The following is a 16,198-nucleotide window of genomic DNA, read 5'->3' on the forward strand; positions in this document are numbered from 1 at the left end:
GCTGCAAAAATTCTCTTCCCTGATCTTGACAAATGTACACCATCCTGTCTGAACACATTCGTGCCCAAAACTAGGCTTGGATGCTCTACAGATTTCCATTTTTTAAAACAGAACATTTTCTCCATGTAGATATTTACCCAAAAAATATTTTCATTCACAGTAACCTTGACTATCCTTTCTTTAGGTGCTTTGTGAAAAATACATAGCAATCCTTTTATAGCAGTCAAAAATCACATGACTAATTACACAGTAAAACCTTTTTATAACAGTATTTCACCATAAAAATAAATTCTATATCTATGAATATTATAAAAAGGAAATCTCTGAACAATAATGTTACATTAACCACTTAAGTGGTCTTAACTTCAAGAGATATTTAATGTTTAAACTGTCATTTAAACTAGGAGATTTGTTGTAATTCAAACAAATTTGCAACTGCATTTCCCTGTGTCTAGGAATAGAATTAAAATCACCTCTTCAGCCATCTGGGATCACAAAAATCTAACACAGAATAAGTGAATTTTCCAAAATTTTTGCAAACAAAGGAATTCTTATATAAAGCATTCATGTTATCTTGTTCTAATGGTGTACAGATGCTGATAAATTAATTCATGAAATTTTTTTGTTGTTTTACCAACAATGAATACAAAACAATATATGCAATCCAAGAACTGTTGCATGATATATATATATATATATATATATACACAGAGAGAGAGAGATACACAAATAAATATCTATATCGATATCTGTATCTATATATATATATATATATATATATATATACATATATATATATATGTGTGTGTGTGTGCATGTATGTGTATATTTTATATATATATATATATATATATATATATATATATATATGTATACACACACACACACACACACATATAGACTACGGGCAGGATTCACGAAGCCTCCATGTAAGAGTTATAACTCTTATACGGAGGCTGCAGTTAAACGGAGTGATGTCAGCATGCTCTGCATATTCATGAGAACATGCTGAATCACAGCTAAGGCTAACACGGTCCGTGGAAGACAGTAGGGGGCATGTCCATAGGCCGAGCCCTGCAAGCGGACACACCCCCAGAAGAGTAAAATTGCCCAAAGTAAAAACCCACGACAGAGGCCATGGAAATGTGAATGAACACAACACAACACTTGCCCCCACAGACTATGAACATAAAATATATAAATGAACATGTTATATATGTTTTTTAAATCGTAAAGATGTTTGCCCGTGAGTGCGCTCGTTTGCGCGGGCGTGCCTGTAGCTTAGCCAGAGTTAGCAGTCAGTGGAAAAGGATATAAGAACTAAATAAGCAAAGTAAGCCAAGAAGCAATAGCGTAGCAGTAGAGACGTCAGCTGAAGAGCAGGCATTCATGGTTTGAGCCCCCACAATGCCAATTTTTATTTCCAGTAAAATAAGCACGAAACAAGTCCCTGACACACATGTACACATATAAAATCCTAGTTCATGTATAATGTAATGAAATAGTCCATTTATTTTGAAGAAATGTGAGATAAAATAATAAAAGATGCCAGATGTGCCTATAGCTGAGCTACAGTTTAACAAGGTGAGTGCATCTGCCCATAGGTGAGCAGTGGTTTAACAGGTGCAAAATGAGTGCCCGTAGGTTAGCAGTGGTTTAACATGCTGAAACTGTGTGCCCCTAGCTGAGCTGAGCGTAATATGTGTGCTGATAGCCAAATGAGGCATAAACCAGCGTACCACGTTTGTGCGGAGCTGTGCACCGCGCCAACAAGCTAACCGATCGGCAACGTTGAGCAAGCTGTAACAAAACTGCCTTTACACAGACACACCCCCTAGCCTGTCTAGACAGTCATAAAATATAAAAAGCAGTGGCCAGGTTCGAACCCAGGATACCATGCACCATAGTCAAGGTACTGAACCACTAAGATATGCCAGCTGTTCTCAGAAATGCAGTAATAGCAAATATATAGGAATTAATAGAAAGTGGAGCATGACAAAGCAGGTTTTGTGAAGTGGATACAATTCCAAAATGGCCAATCACAGATAAGTGCGGGAAAAACGGCATATATAAGCCCCATAGGCGGGAATACACAGCATAAACGATTGTAGAACTGACTTGCAGCCAGAATGTCAGGTGTAGGTGAGGGTAGTTGCTTTCGAGCACAGAGGTGGGGTGTTGAGGAGTCCAGATACATGGTCTGGCTCCTAGTCCACAATCATGAGGCCCAACTCATGCAGGGCCAGGTCCTGTGGGGAGCATATAGGGCTGAGGCATGGGACCGGTTGGCTCATGATCTCAGCAGTGCCACAGGGATTCCAAGGACTGGTGAGCAGGTCCGTCACCACCATGCGGACCTGAAGAGACGCAAGCAGGACCAATTGAACCTTTGGATCCAGGAGGCCCGGCAAATGCCCAACGCCCCACTACTGAGTAAGTTACATTTAATTATGTATGTAAGAAATTAAATTAGCTGATATTATGGATGTGTATTCCAATATTACTTCATTTATATTACAGCTGCAGGTGTCCATTCTGCGAACAGCAAAGCCTATGGCGATAGGCTGGTGCGGTTGCGCCACCAGGCAGGTCAGTAATCCACTCCCAGTAACTGTAAAGAAATATCAAAGTATGACAGTTAGCAAAAGAGTGCAGTGTAGTCACTAAGTAATAAAATGTGCAAGTAACAGTGTAAAAGTGTTTGAAAGTATTGCTTGATTACAAAAGTGTGTTGCAGTCTGTAATCCAAACAGAAAAATGAAAATGTCTCAAATAAAGTCTGAAATAAAGATGCCCCACCTGTAATATAATAGTGCATAACCTGCAGCAGGCTGAAAAGTACAGCTGCAGAAGATGAGCAAATCACATGTGTGAAATATATCCCTGTTGAAATACTGAAACATGACAGAAGTGAGACTGCTGGAAAGGATTGTAATAACTACAGGTAAGACATGACAATAAAGCCTAGAAGTAAGTACCATCCTGAAAAGTAAAATGAAAACAGGTGAGAGGGTGTGAGAAAGAGTTATGAATCCACCAATAAAGTAGTAATAACCCCTGAATAAAGTATACTGCAGTCAGTACAGAATGAAATGAATGTGACAAGTAGAACCAAACTGCGAAATGTGTCCAAAGTGTTGCTGCAGCTGGAATGTGTATCCCAAAATCTGGATATGTTGCTCTCAGTCTGCAATATGCAGATAGTATGATTGTCTAAAATATCAAACATCCACAGTTGTCTATAGCTATATAAAGCAAATGTAACAGGATGATGTAGCTGAACAAAGCCAGATATGAACGTGTATGAATAACAATAAAATGTATATTGATGTAGCAGTAACAGTCCTATCACCAAAGTGAAGTAGTTATCATATAGGCAACTGTAGTTAGAACAGTAGTGTGTATATATCTGTAGCTATTAGAAATGTACAGCATATATATTGGTATTCAAAGGTGTTAATAATATTTTCTTCACCCCACCCTATAACCACATATAATCTATTCCACGCAAAATTGGTATGTGCAATCACAATTAACACCCCTGGACATTTGTTCTGATGGGTCATAAATATTTGCATGTCCGTTGATGCATCTGCCCTGTTCATACATCCAAACCTGATGGCCTGTTGCCATCAGTCAACCCTGCATGTTGTTGGACTGTGTATTGCTGTTCAAATTATGCATGTGTTATGCTCGCTGTTCAATGGTGTGAATATCTGGGTGTTTGGTTAATGGGAATACTAATGCATGCTGTTACAACTAATTGCGAATGGTATTGTATGTTACTAACCCAAACTGTCATGACAAAATGCAAAACATAGAATGACAGGGAAGGTGGATTCCAGCAGACCCACCTCTCCCACCTCAGCTGGCGAGTGCACCTTTTACTAGTGCCCAGTCTGGACCCTCCTCCGGTGGCCCTGTGCCACCTGCGGGTGGAAGCACTGCAGGGGATGGGGCCCATCCCCCCTCTGCAAGCGTGGCCAGAGGAGAACCACCACTCACCCTCCATAGCGTCCAGACTGTGGTGCGTAGGGAGATCCGGGACTCTGTTCTTGAGCCCCTACGCCAGCTTGAGGCACAGGTGGCACAACTTATGGGCATGCCTGTTGCCCGGTCTACACAGCCCCCAGCACAGTCCCGTCCTGGGCAGTGAAGGAACAGTGGCAACTGCCCATGGGTGGGGATATCAGTTCCACTGTTGCCATCTGTGGGCTCATGGGTTCTGGATATCCAAACCTCCGTCCCCGTCAATTGTGTAACCCCCCCCACATGTGTCATACACTGCCCCTGTATGCATCTTGTTTGTCTTGTCTGTTGACCTACCCAACCTACCTCCCCAGCTATACCGACTTCCTTCACCTGACATACCACTCTCACCTGAAAAAAAATAAAATAAAATAAAAGGGCACTCTGTACCCACAAAAAAATTATGCCACATACATAACTGCCCATTCCACACACATGTCTGCTGGACATGAATAATATCAATTACAATTGGCTGTACAACAAGTATTATTGTTGTCCTGACACCTCTCTCAGGGGTGGAAGGTTTCAAATGTCACACCAAATTACATACATATGCACAGCTGTTGCTGATGAAGAAATGGGCAGCTATGGGCCTTACCTACATCCCTCCTGCAAATCCCAAGCTTGTTTCCCCACTGTCTTACCCTCTTTGTGACCCCTTTTTCACCACTTTCCTGTCTCCCCATTTTCATTTCTTTCAAAGAAAATAGCACGGGTGTGCACCAGAGTAAGCACTGTTAAGCGGTTATAAGCGGGTGTGCGCGTGTGTGCGTGGAGCTAAATGCCAGTGCGCATGCGTGAGCTCCGCGCAAACCAGCACTAACCCGGTTACAACTGCTTAAAAGTGCCTTAGTCACTCTGATTGACAGGTCCTGTAGTCAGTTCAAAAGCAAAATAAAATCCCACTGTCAGTCCTGAACCCAGGAAACAGTAGTCTGTATGACCTACCACTAAGCCATGACTCTTATACAAGAGCATTGTGCTAAAATAAATATATCATATAATAGTAGGAATGAATGTAAAGGGAATATAGGATGTGTAGTACACAAAGCATGTCATTTAGAATTACTGTCAAAACTAGTGGATTTCCATAATAGTAGTGCGTGAACAGAAACAGCCATGCTAGTTGGTAGCTAGTAGGTAATAATGTCAGTTAATGTACATATATAAATATATGTATATTTACATATATATATATATATATATATATATATATATATATATATATATATAGATAGATATATATATATATAGTTGTAGGTGTCATTGTGCATACACACTCACTACAGGGAACAGGAGAGAGGAATGGAGAAATGTGAATCTACAACACAGCCTGAATAATGAGAGTGATACTAACCTTTACACTCACAGAACAGTGTCTACAGCATACCAGCATGGTCCCCGCCCTTACAATCTGAAAGGGCAACGCCTATCTCACATACACTTTTATAGCACTGTCCTGAAATCACAGTGAGAACTGCAATCAGTACACAACTGGCTGCATGTAATTAGCAAATGCTGGCTTACAATTGGTGCAGAGGCCATCACATGGGCCTATGCAGATACCTACAAAAGCATCCTGTACTAACACTCCACACATGCAATGCATTCATTGCACTATCTGGAAGCAGACAAAGGGAGAGAGACAGACAGAGACAGAGAGTGAGAGAAAAAAAAATACACACGCTACACACTGAGTCTAAGCTGTCAGCAGTGACAGTAGTAAGCCGTGCCAGCAGCAGCAGCAGGAAGCAGAAGTACTGGTAACACAACCAGCTGCGACAAACACAGGCAATGTAAAGTAGCAGGTTAATAGTCTGCATACTGTGAACCCTCCAAATGTGTCATAGGTCTGTATCTATAGGTATGTCCATGTAATATGTTGTGTGTACGTAGTTCCACCAAAAGGGGATGACTATACATTACATGTCAGTCAGTGTTAGGCCATGATCCTGGCAGCAGTTGTCTGTGCGTTGCCCTCAGCAATGGCTGTAGTGACTGTTTTGAAAGGTCAGCCAGGTTCAAAAGGCAGGATCAGCCCATCACAAAGGCAAACTGTCCGTGAACAAGTGTCTGCAGGTACCCAATATTGCTGTATATGTGTCCCATACTGAATAATTCCATAGCTTAGCAGACCAGGCTGGTTATGCTTATGATGTGGTAGTTCCCAGGGTCAGTAAAGGTGCCTCCTTAGTGGTGTGGGACCACTGTTGCTGTATGCCAGTGTCCAGGTACATATCCTGTAGTACGGCCAAGGTTAAATATCAGTCTTATATGCGGTTTTATGTCCTCTTGGAGTGCACGTAGCACACATCCAGGGATACCATCAGGTCACAGTGATGCTGTGTGTTCTGCTTTGCTGAGGGCGGCCCTCACCTGGACATGTGAGATGATAGGGAGGTTACATACAGCTGTGATAAGTATTTCAACTTGTGGGGGAGAAGGAGGGGGGATACATGCACCGAACCTGTCTGCAAGAATGTAGCCAATATCTGTGTGTTCGGTGAATGTTAAGTAGGTGTGTATTAACTCAAAGCATATCTGAGGCATTTGGTCCATATGTGTAACATAACTGAAGAAGGCCTTGTGGTTATCTATAGTGTTTGTGGCAATTTCCCTCCCAGAGTAGGCCGTGGCCATTGTTATGAGAGACAGTAGCGTATTACCAGTGCTGACCACAGATGCCTTCCCTTAATGTGAATCTGCTCTGTCCTGCAGTAGCCTCCTGCTATTTTTATACAATCTGCCTCTGGCTTGGGTCCACCGGACAGGATGCCTAACCTTTGTGCATAGGGTCTGGGTTAGAAATGTGTGTGCAAGTTCCATGCAATCTGTGAGATGTCCGTGGTAAGCATTTGCAAAGGGGTCAGCAGTGTGGGTTGTGGCTTCCACTGGCCCAGTGGGCTGCATGGATACCATCTCAGTCCTAACAAGTGAATAACTGTCTAATCGCATACATATCAAAGTAGTCTCCTGTGCTGGTGGTGGTGGTGGGATATGTATATCCAGGCCGAGTAACTTGTGTCCACATCACACTAGTGGATGGCGTTCCACATACAGTACCTTGGTATGAACCCCCAGAGTGAGGTTGTGCATTGGACCTGTCGCAGTGTGCTGACCGATGGGGAATGCTACTATGTTGTATGGAATGTGGCAGGTATTGTTGCACAGGTGTTGGCTGAGCACTGATATCTGGCCATGTACTTGTGTATCCACCACGAGACACACACATGCAACATATGGGAGTAGTAGTATATCACTACACTTGAGTATCATGTATAGTATGTGTGCCATATATTGCTGACATAGTCTGCTGATATCCTGTTTGTGTTCTCTTCCAGGGAGATGGCGCATCAGCGTAATCCCGCCTACTCTGCAGCGGAAGATGAGGAGATACACCAGAGCCTGGTGCGGGAGTATGACATACTGTTTTCCCGCACCAGTCAGAATCAGCAGGAGAGGGCTGCACTGTGGCAAGACCTTGTCCGTAGGGTAAATGACATTGGCACGCATAATAGGACATATGAGCAGGTACGACATCACTGCAGTGATTTAATCAGAAATGTCAGTCAGCGTGCGTCGGATATCCACAGGCAACAGGTTGCCACAGGAGGTGGGGTGGCCACACATCCCCTCCTCACCAGACTGGAGGGGCTACTCCTAAGTGTTGTGGCTCCAGCCCGGGAACAGCAACAGCAATACACCTGCATCATGATGGAGGCTGGATTCACACAGCAGCACGACATGAAGCGTGCAGGTAATATGCCATATGTACACTTGTCTGTTCTGTACACTGTTAGCTTATGCATGTGTAAGGTGTGTCCGTGGTATGTAGCTGTCAACATAGTATGTAATTGTGCATGTGTGATATTGGCAATATCAGCAGCTGATGTGTGAAAGGCAACTGGTGTACTACTGCACTGTATCATATGCAGTATCAATGGCACAGTTGTGCCCACTGACATTAATCTCCTCATTTCTGCAGGTCCCTCTGGGGTTACAGCAAGGCAGGCCATCCATGCTGGTGAGTGTGTTTAACAATACCTATAATAGTCCTGATAGTGCTAGTAACACTAGTGTAACTCAGTAGTGCTCTGTGTGTATACTGCGGGGTGGGCATGTGTGCATGTGTGCAGGTGTACCTGTGTGCATGTGTGCAGGTGTGCCTGTGTCCACGTGTGCATGTGTGCATGTGTGCATGTGTGCCTGTGTCCACGTGTGCATGTGTGCATGTGTGCATGTGTGCCTGTGTCCACGTGTGCATGTGTGTATATGTGCATGTGTGCATGTGTCCACGTGTGCATGTGTGCATGTGTGCCTGTGTCAACGGTGTTTCCCGTCTTCCTCCCACAGGTTCTGGTGCTGCTCTGGTGTCCTGCAGCAGGGAACCTGAATCTGGTGCCACAGGTACTGGTAATGATGATATCTGTGTAATGGTACAGGAAGGTGTGTCAGGGTCCGCCATTGGTCAGCCAATTGACAGTACACAGCTGTCAGCTGGTGAATATGGGAATCTTGAGGCAATGTTACAACTGCCTCATGTACACAGACAACCCTCTCCTCCTCCCAACAAATTCCAACACATGTGAGAGATGCAACCATATAGCCAAACTGGAGGCTAAGCTCTCTCAACTCAGTACTGGCAAAACCAGTCAGGAGGAGAAGGAAACCACACTCACTACAATTCCAGTCTCACATAGACCTACCACGACAGCAAACCAAACACATAATCACACAAAAACATACTCGGAGGCTCTAAATAAAGATCTGCCTAAGCAGCAGAGACCTCCAAAGCAGACACCCAAGCAACCGCTACCCAAAAAAAAACCACGTGCAACACATATCTCACAAAGCCAGTGTGCAACAGTCACAGCCCTTAAGGCTAAACAACACACCTGATACACTTGTAATAGGTGACTCCATCATCAGGCACACTGGCGTCCCGCTCACCAGGCTGAACAAGGAGAAGGTCATGGTGAGCAGCCTGTCTGGCGCTAGGATCCGCCACATAACACAAGCACTCAGGTCACTCCAAGGCAAGTACAAATATGACTCAGTCATTGTCCATGCTGGTGTGAATGACCTGAGACGTACCTCCCTGGACTACATGAAAAGAGACATAGAGGAGCTCTCTGAGCATGTAGCCCAGGCTGGTATGACCCTGACCTTGAGTAGCATCTTACCCTCACCAAGAATGATGCCACAGTATGAAGACAAGATGATCAATTTCAACAATTGGCTTAAGTATTGGTGTCATTCAAAGGGGATCCAATGCCTATCAGCTTGGGATGATATGCACGACAAGCCACGATGCTTTGCTAGGGACGGCTTGCACCTGTCACCCTGGGCTTTCAGATATTGGAAAAGGCTCTTGCTACCCCCATAGTGCCTTTTTAGGCAAGGCTCAAAGACAAACCCTCCTCCATAGGTATCACAAGGGATAAGAAACTAAGAGTAATGCTACTCAATGCTAGAAGTCTAAACCTCAAGATGCACGACTCAAACTCTCCTTAGCATGGAGAACATCGATATCTGTGCAGTAACAGAAACCTGGTTCAGGGGTCCCGAGAGCACCCCAGCACTACCAGGTTATACCTCATACCATGCTTTGCCCCAAAACTTGGACCGAACCACAAAGGAGGCGAGTATCGATATTCATCAAAGATACCCACACCTCCAGGTTGGTGGCAAAGCAGGAAGCATCAGAGACTATCCATGTGCAACTAACAGTGGGTAAAACTGCCTTCCAGTTTATAGCCTGCTACAGACCACCCTCCCAAACCCAGGAACCCCACTGCCTTCCTGAGAACACTGGAAAATATGAAGGTCTCTCCGAACACCATTATATTGGGCGACTTCAACTACCCAAACATAGATTGGGAGCATTACTCTAGCTCCAACACCCTTGCCCAAAGGTTCCTAGAATTCATAAACTCAAATGCTATGGAACAACTTGTTACCACTCCCACAAGAGGGAAAACATACTGGACCTGATCATCACCAACATGGGGACTCTATGCTCCAGACCAGAAGTGTATCCCTCACTGGTAAGATCAGACCATAAACTGATCTCACTGGATATTCACATCCCGACCCCACTCCCTGCCCAGAAAACCACAGTGAAAAACTTCTCTAAAGCAAATTTCACACTCCTCAAAACCGAGGTGGAATCCTTCAAAGCCCCGGCCTGTGGAAAATACGCCCAGACCGCAGAATCCTTTATAAATGCATTCTATGAACACCTTCAGGACTGCATGGATCATGCAATCCCAAATAAAACCAAGACCCAATCCTCCAAAGGCAGACGACCTGTCTGGTGGACCCCAGCCATAAACAAACTATACAATAGAAGGAGGAAGCTACTACATGATAGAGCAAAATCCCAAAAGGGAAGGCATCTCTGATCAGTATTAGCAAAAACTAAGGGCACTCATAAAATCGTCAAAGGCCAGCTTGAGAGAAAAATTGCACAGGACACTAAGGATAATCACAAGGCTTTCTTTAGTTATGTTAGGAACCTGGGTGGGAATTCCCAGATATGCTCAGAATTAGTCCAAAATGACAAAAAATACACTGATCCCACAGACATTGCCAACATCCTAGCTGACAGGTTCAGCAAACTTCTCCTCCCACCAAAAGGGCAGATATCTATCCCAGCAGAGTGCTGCCCCTGACATCTCAGATGCTCAGGTGGGAGCCGCCTCCAAAGCAAAAACACAGCATCAGTGGGACCAGACGGTGTCCCAGGCTGCGTCCTACATGAACTCCAAGTAGAGCTAAACCCAAACATAAAACTACTGTTCAATCTCTGCCTTACTACAGGATATGTACCCAAAGAGTGGCGTGCAGCAACAGTGGTCCCTCTCCACAAAGGTGGTGCCTCAACGGACCCTGGAAACTATCGCCCCATAAGCCTGACTAGCTTGGTCTGCAAAGCTATGGAAAGGATCATCATGGACCTCATAAATAAAGATATTGGGGACCTACAGACACTGGATCCTACCCAGTTTGGCTTTGTTAAGGGCAGATCCTGCCTCTTAAACCTGGTTGACTTCTTTGAAACAGTCACCAAGGTCATTGATGAAGGGAAGGTGGTCCACACAGCCTATCTGGACCTCGCAAAAGCCTTCGATACAATACCCCACTCGGGCATTATAGATAAGCTCACCAGCTTAAATATAAACCCCTATGTCACTAGATGGGTTGCAAACTGGCTCAAGGACAGAACCCACATGGTTAGAATTGCTGGAGCCATGTCAGACTCCAAACCAGTTACAAGTGGCATCCCACAAGGCTCAGTCCTGGGACCTCTCTTGTTTGGTATATATTTCTCGGAGGTACAGGCCAACACGGAAGGACTGTGGCTGACCAAGTTCGCAGATGACTGCAAACTGGGCGCCATAATCGACTCTCCAGCCGACACAAGCATCCTCCAAAAGGGCCTCGTAGAAACAGACAACTGGTGCCAGAGCCATGGCCTCAAGCTAAATGCCAAAAGTGTATAGTCATCCCTTTGGCAAAAACAAAGTGACCACAAATTACCACATAGGTGGTAATCCATTAAGTACAGAAGAAGTAATTAGGGACCTGGGGACCCAAGTTGATAGCAATCTCTCATTTGACAACACGTGGCCAAAGTGGTTAGAAAAACATTTTATATAGCCCACCTAATCATGAAGGGATTCACATCTAGATTAGGGGAGGTCATCGTGCCTCTTTACTCATCCCTCATCAGGCCCATAATTGAGTACAATGCCCCTTTTGGGATGTACCTTACCAAACACCTGCAGCAACTGGAAAGACCCCAAAAGTACCTCACCAAGAGGATCAAAGGGCTCAAACAGATGCCATATGCTGCCCGGTTAAAGAAACTCCAGCTCTACTCAGTGGCATACCGCCTGCTCAGAGGTGACATGTGCCTGATGTATAAGGCCATGTCCAACCCGGAATTAAGGGACATGCTGAACCTCAAAAAATCCAAATCCCATCGAGCTACACGCTCGAGAGACTTGAACCTCAGCACTGAAATAAATAGGACATGCTGGAGGGACAGATTCATAACCCAGAGGCTCCCTTCACTCTGGAATAAAATCCCAGTCCAGGTTAGGCAGAGTCCCTCATTGACTCTTTTCAAGAGGAATCTTGATGAGTGGATGGGAGATCGTAGGTTTACCCCGGGTATCACTTCTGTGTCACTGTTAGACAGAGGCGCAGTATACCAACCTCGAAAAAGGGCATAGCAAAATTAATTTAAAATGGGTGGCGAAAGCCAAACATACTCTGGCTAGGCTTATAAATGCCCTAGGGCAGATAGCCTAGTATGAACCTATGAACCTATGAACCTATGAACCTATGAACCCCATCATTGCGCACAGTCATCCTGCCAGTACATCCTTTGTCACCATTGTCCCTAGGTGATGGACAGGATACAGTGGGCATTGACCAGGGTAATGTGGTATCTGTGGCACATGCTTCCCCACACAGCAGCCATGGGCAGGGTCCTGCAATGGTACCACACAGACAGTTGCCCATGGGTTCTCGTGGGAGCATCCGTGGGCATACTGCCTCTGGCAGACGTGCCCAAAGAGGTCTGTCAACCTCAGCTATGTTTCGGGCTGTCATGCAGGCACAGTCGCGTATGGAAAGGTACACCAGACAGGGTCTGCGGGAGCTGACAGCATGTCGCACAGCCATGACTGACAGTATGCGTGACATCGCGGATGCTATCCGTAATTTCACCGATGTCATAGACAGATGTTGTGGGGACATATTACAGCAGTTCCGCAACCAAATGTCCATGAGCCAGGGCAATGGTGGGCGGTTGTGGCATCGACGTGGCCGTATGCCAGCACAAGCAGCAGCTGGCAGTCGGCGCGGACGACAACAGGCCCGCGCACGCCCCCATAGTGCCAGCAGCAGCCCCAGCAATGCTGGGTCTGTGCTGTCATTGGAACGCCCCAGGAGACCACGTGCACGTGGCTCTGGACAGTCCCAACAGGGACCTGTGTCCAGTCAACACACTCCCACTTCTGATGACAGTACCCAGTCTGGCTTAGTACTGGATACGGTCTGTAGCACCCCTGCCAGGCACAGGTACCATGTCCGTGCCCACAGACACTGATCTGTATGACCTGCCAGGTGCAGTCTGTGGCTGTCCACAAACCCCTGTATATGGCAGCCATGTGGTGGAACTGTGTGCGTGCATACATACATGCAAAATGTTAACACCTAGGGCTACCACATACATACACACACTGCACCAACAGTGCCCCACCCTGTACTGCCGTCCCTCACCAACACACATACACACACATATCAATTGGTGGTATCAGTGGCAGACTCAGGCATACCTAATTCACACCCTGTGCATATGATGACACTGTGCAACCTCCTGCAATCTTCAACATCATTGCGGGAACAGGTAAACACGTTGCTGATGCACAGGGTGACTACATAGAAGTGTATTAGTAGTATCATGTTGGTAACAGTACAGTGTGCTGATATGACTGTGTGTATATCCCGGCATGCCTGATGCAGTAACCGTATGACTGTCCTGAATTGTTATCTGCACCCATAGTACATACCAAAGTGTAACAGCTGGACATTATTGCATGCCGGTGGTAAGGATGTCAACAGATAGCCACATACATGGGTAGCACAGGGGGGAAGCTAATGCAAGTAGTGATATGCAATGATGGACATGTACAGTAATGGTGTCAAGTTGCCCACAACGACTATGCAATGTGGATGTTTGTGCATGTTGATATGTGTGCAGTACCAATGTAATCCAAATCACAATTAACTATGACATAATATCAGTTATACCATGGGCATCTGCGCTGTGCATTCCTGGGTACATGTTGATAGTGACTACATATTTGCACTGTTACTTACTGTTAGTGTTACCCCTTCTTTGTTGTACAATGAACTACTTCCAGCCCTGCTTACTGTAGCTTTGTTTGCATGCATGTTTGCTTGGGGTTCCCTGGAACACTGCTTACACCTGCAATGCAGAGTTACAGTGCTTCTATGGACTCCTAGTGACATCTGCATAGCGTACGATACGTATGTCAAGTTTACACATGACAGAACGTCACTGTCCACCCTGTTCGCATGTACATTGCCTGTGACACATTGCACATGTCTTACCTGGCATTTACCCACGTGTGCAGTCATATATGCCAGTGCTATGAAACAGTAGCAGTACACCCACACATACACACCTTCAGTATGTTGTTCCCCATTGGCCCTATGTGTTGGTACTCACCATGGCAATCACACTACTAGGGTAGCATGTGCAAAGGTAACCTGTGAATCACCTCTATGGTCCAGTTGTGGTTTATGTGAGTCATGTGGCAATGTCATAGCTGCCACATGTATGCAGTCAACCATCACCCTTGGCCAGGAATGTACAACACATGTGTGGGATGCCACCACATAGCCAATCTGGGGACTGAGCTCTCTGAACCCAGTAATGCCATACCCTGTCAGGTGGCATGTCATACTACAGTGACTACAATACAAGTCAGACATAGACACGCACTGACAGCATGCTGAACACAATGGGGCATACCTGGGGACTCAGAATAGCATCCTGCCTGAGCATCACACACCTCCACAGCTGGCACACAGGCATATGTTATGTCGGAACAGAGCCCATGCCACACATGGCACACACATCCCATGTGCCACACACTCACAGCCTGTAGGGCTACACAACACACCTGCTACAGATGTGTCAGGTACCTGTCTTGGGCGCTGCAGTGGGGTCCCGCTCAACAGGCTGTATATGGTGAAGGTCACAGTGATATGCCTCAGGGGCACTATGGTCCACCACAAAACACATGCATACAGGTCAGTCAGAGGCATGGACACAGATGACTCAGTCATTGACCATGCCACTATGGATGACCTGAGACATACCTCCCTGAACTACAAGATAGGGAACATAGAAGGGATCTCTCAGCATGTGGCACGGGCCAGTATGAGCCTGATCTTGGTTGCCAACATACCCTCACCAGGTATGCTACCACTATATGTAGGAAGGGTGTCTGTCTACATTCTGCTCAGTCTCCAATGTCATTCATAGGGTATCTGCTGGCTGTCAACGTGTGCTTACATGCTAGGGAAGCCACAATGATGTGCAAGGGGCAGCTTGCACGTGACACCCATGGCCCAATGTATATTAGCGAAGCTCCTTGATACACACATACTGCCTTATGCTGCAGGACATGGATTACATAGCCACCTCTGTGGGTATCACACAGGTTAGGATACTAACAGTGCTGCTACACAACACCAGCAGTGTACACCGCAAGATGCATGCACTGGACACTGTCCTCAGCACGGTGAACTGCAATGTCTGTGCAGTACCACAGTCTTGATTCATGGCTCACAGGTGCAACCCATCACTGCCAGGTTATGCCTCATACCATGCCTGTCGTCCCCTACACATGTAACACACATGGACAGGGGGGTGGTATCCCAAGGCACCACAGATACACACACCTCCAGGTTGTTGGCACAGCACAAAGCATCAGGGCCTATTCATGTGCAGCTAACAGTGTGTTGGACTGCCGTCTGGTTCATAGCCTGGCACACACAACCCTCCCACACACAGGAAAGCCATCTATCCTCCATAACAACACTGGCAATATGACAGTCTCAAGAACTGTCTTCATATGGCTGGACTGCATCCAGCCAAACATTGTGCATAAGCATTACTGTAGCTACAACACACTAGTTGAAGGGTTCCCAGCATGTGCTCACTGAATTGCAGTGGAATGACATGTTACCACTCCCACAACAGGTGGGAATATGCAGCACCTGTACATCAACTACATGTAGACTATATGGCCCAGACCAGATGTGTATCCCCTGCTGTAGGTATTTTACCATATACACCCACACTGTATAGACACATACCGCGTGCGGCCCCTGCACAGTAAGACACAGTCATATTGTTATGCATTGTAAATACCATTTATCCACTCGAGGCATGTGTCAGACATGGTAACTACAGCAGGTCACAGGTATTTACGTGTATGTATCACACACATACATCATGTGTGCAATGCCATTGCTGGTTTAGGCAATGGCATGCATTGTTATGCACAAAGACCCACACAGGGTCATAATGTGTGACACAACCACATGTGGCAGTTGTCGG

The sequence above is a fragment of the Protopterus annectens genome, chromosome 3.part0 (genome assembly GCF_019279795.1).
Source record: "Protopterus annectens isolate FY-2018-M chromosome 3.part0, PAN1.0, whole genome shotgun sequence".
NCBI classification, from domain to species: Eukaryota; Metazoa; Chordata; order Ceratodontiformes; family Protopteridae; genus Protopterus; species Protopterus annectens.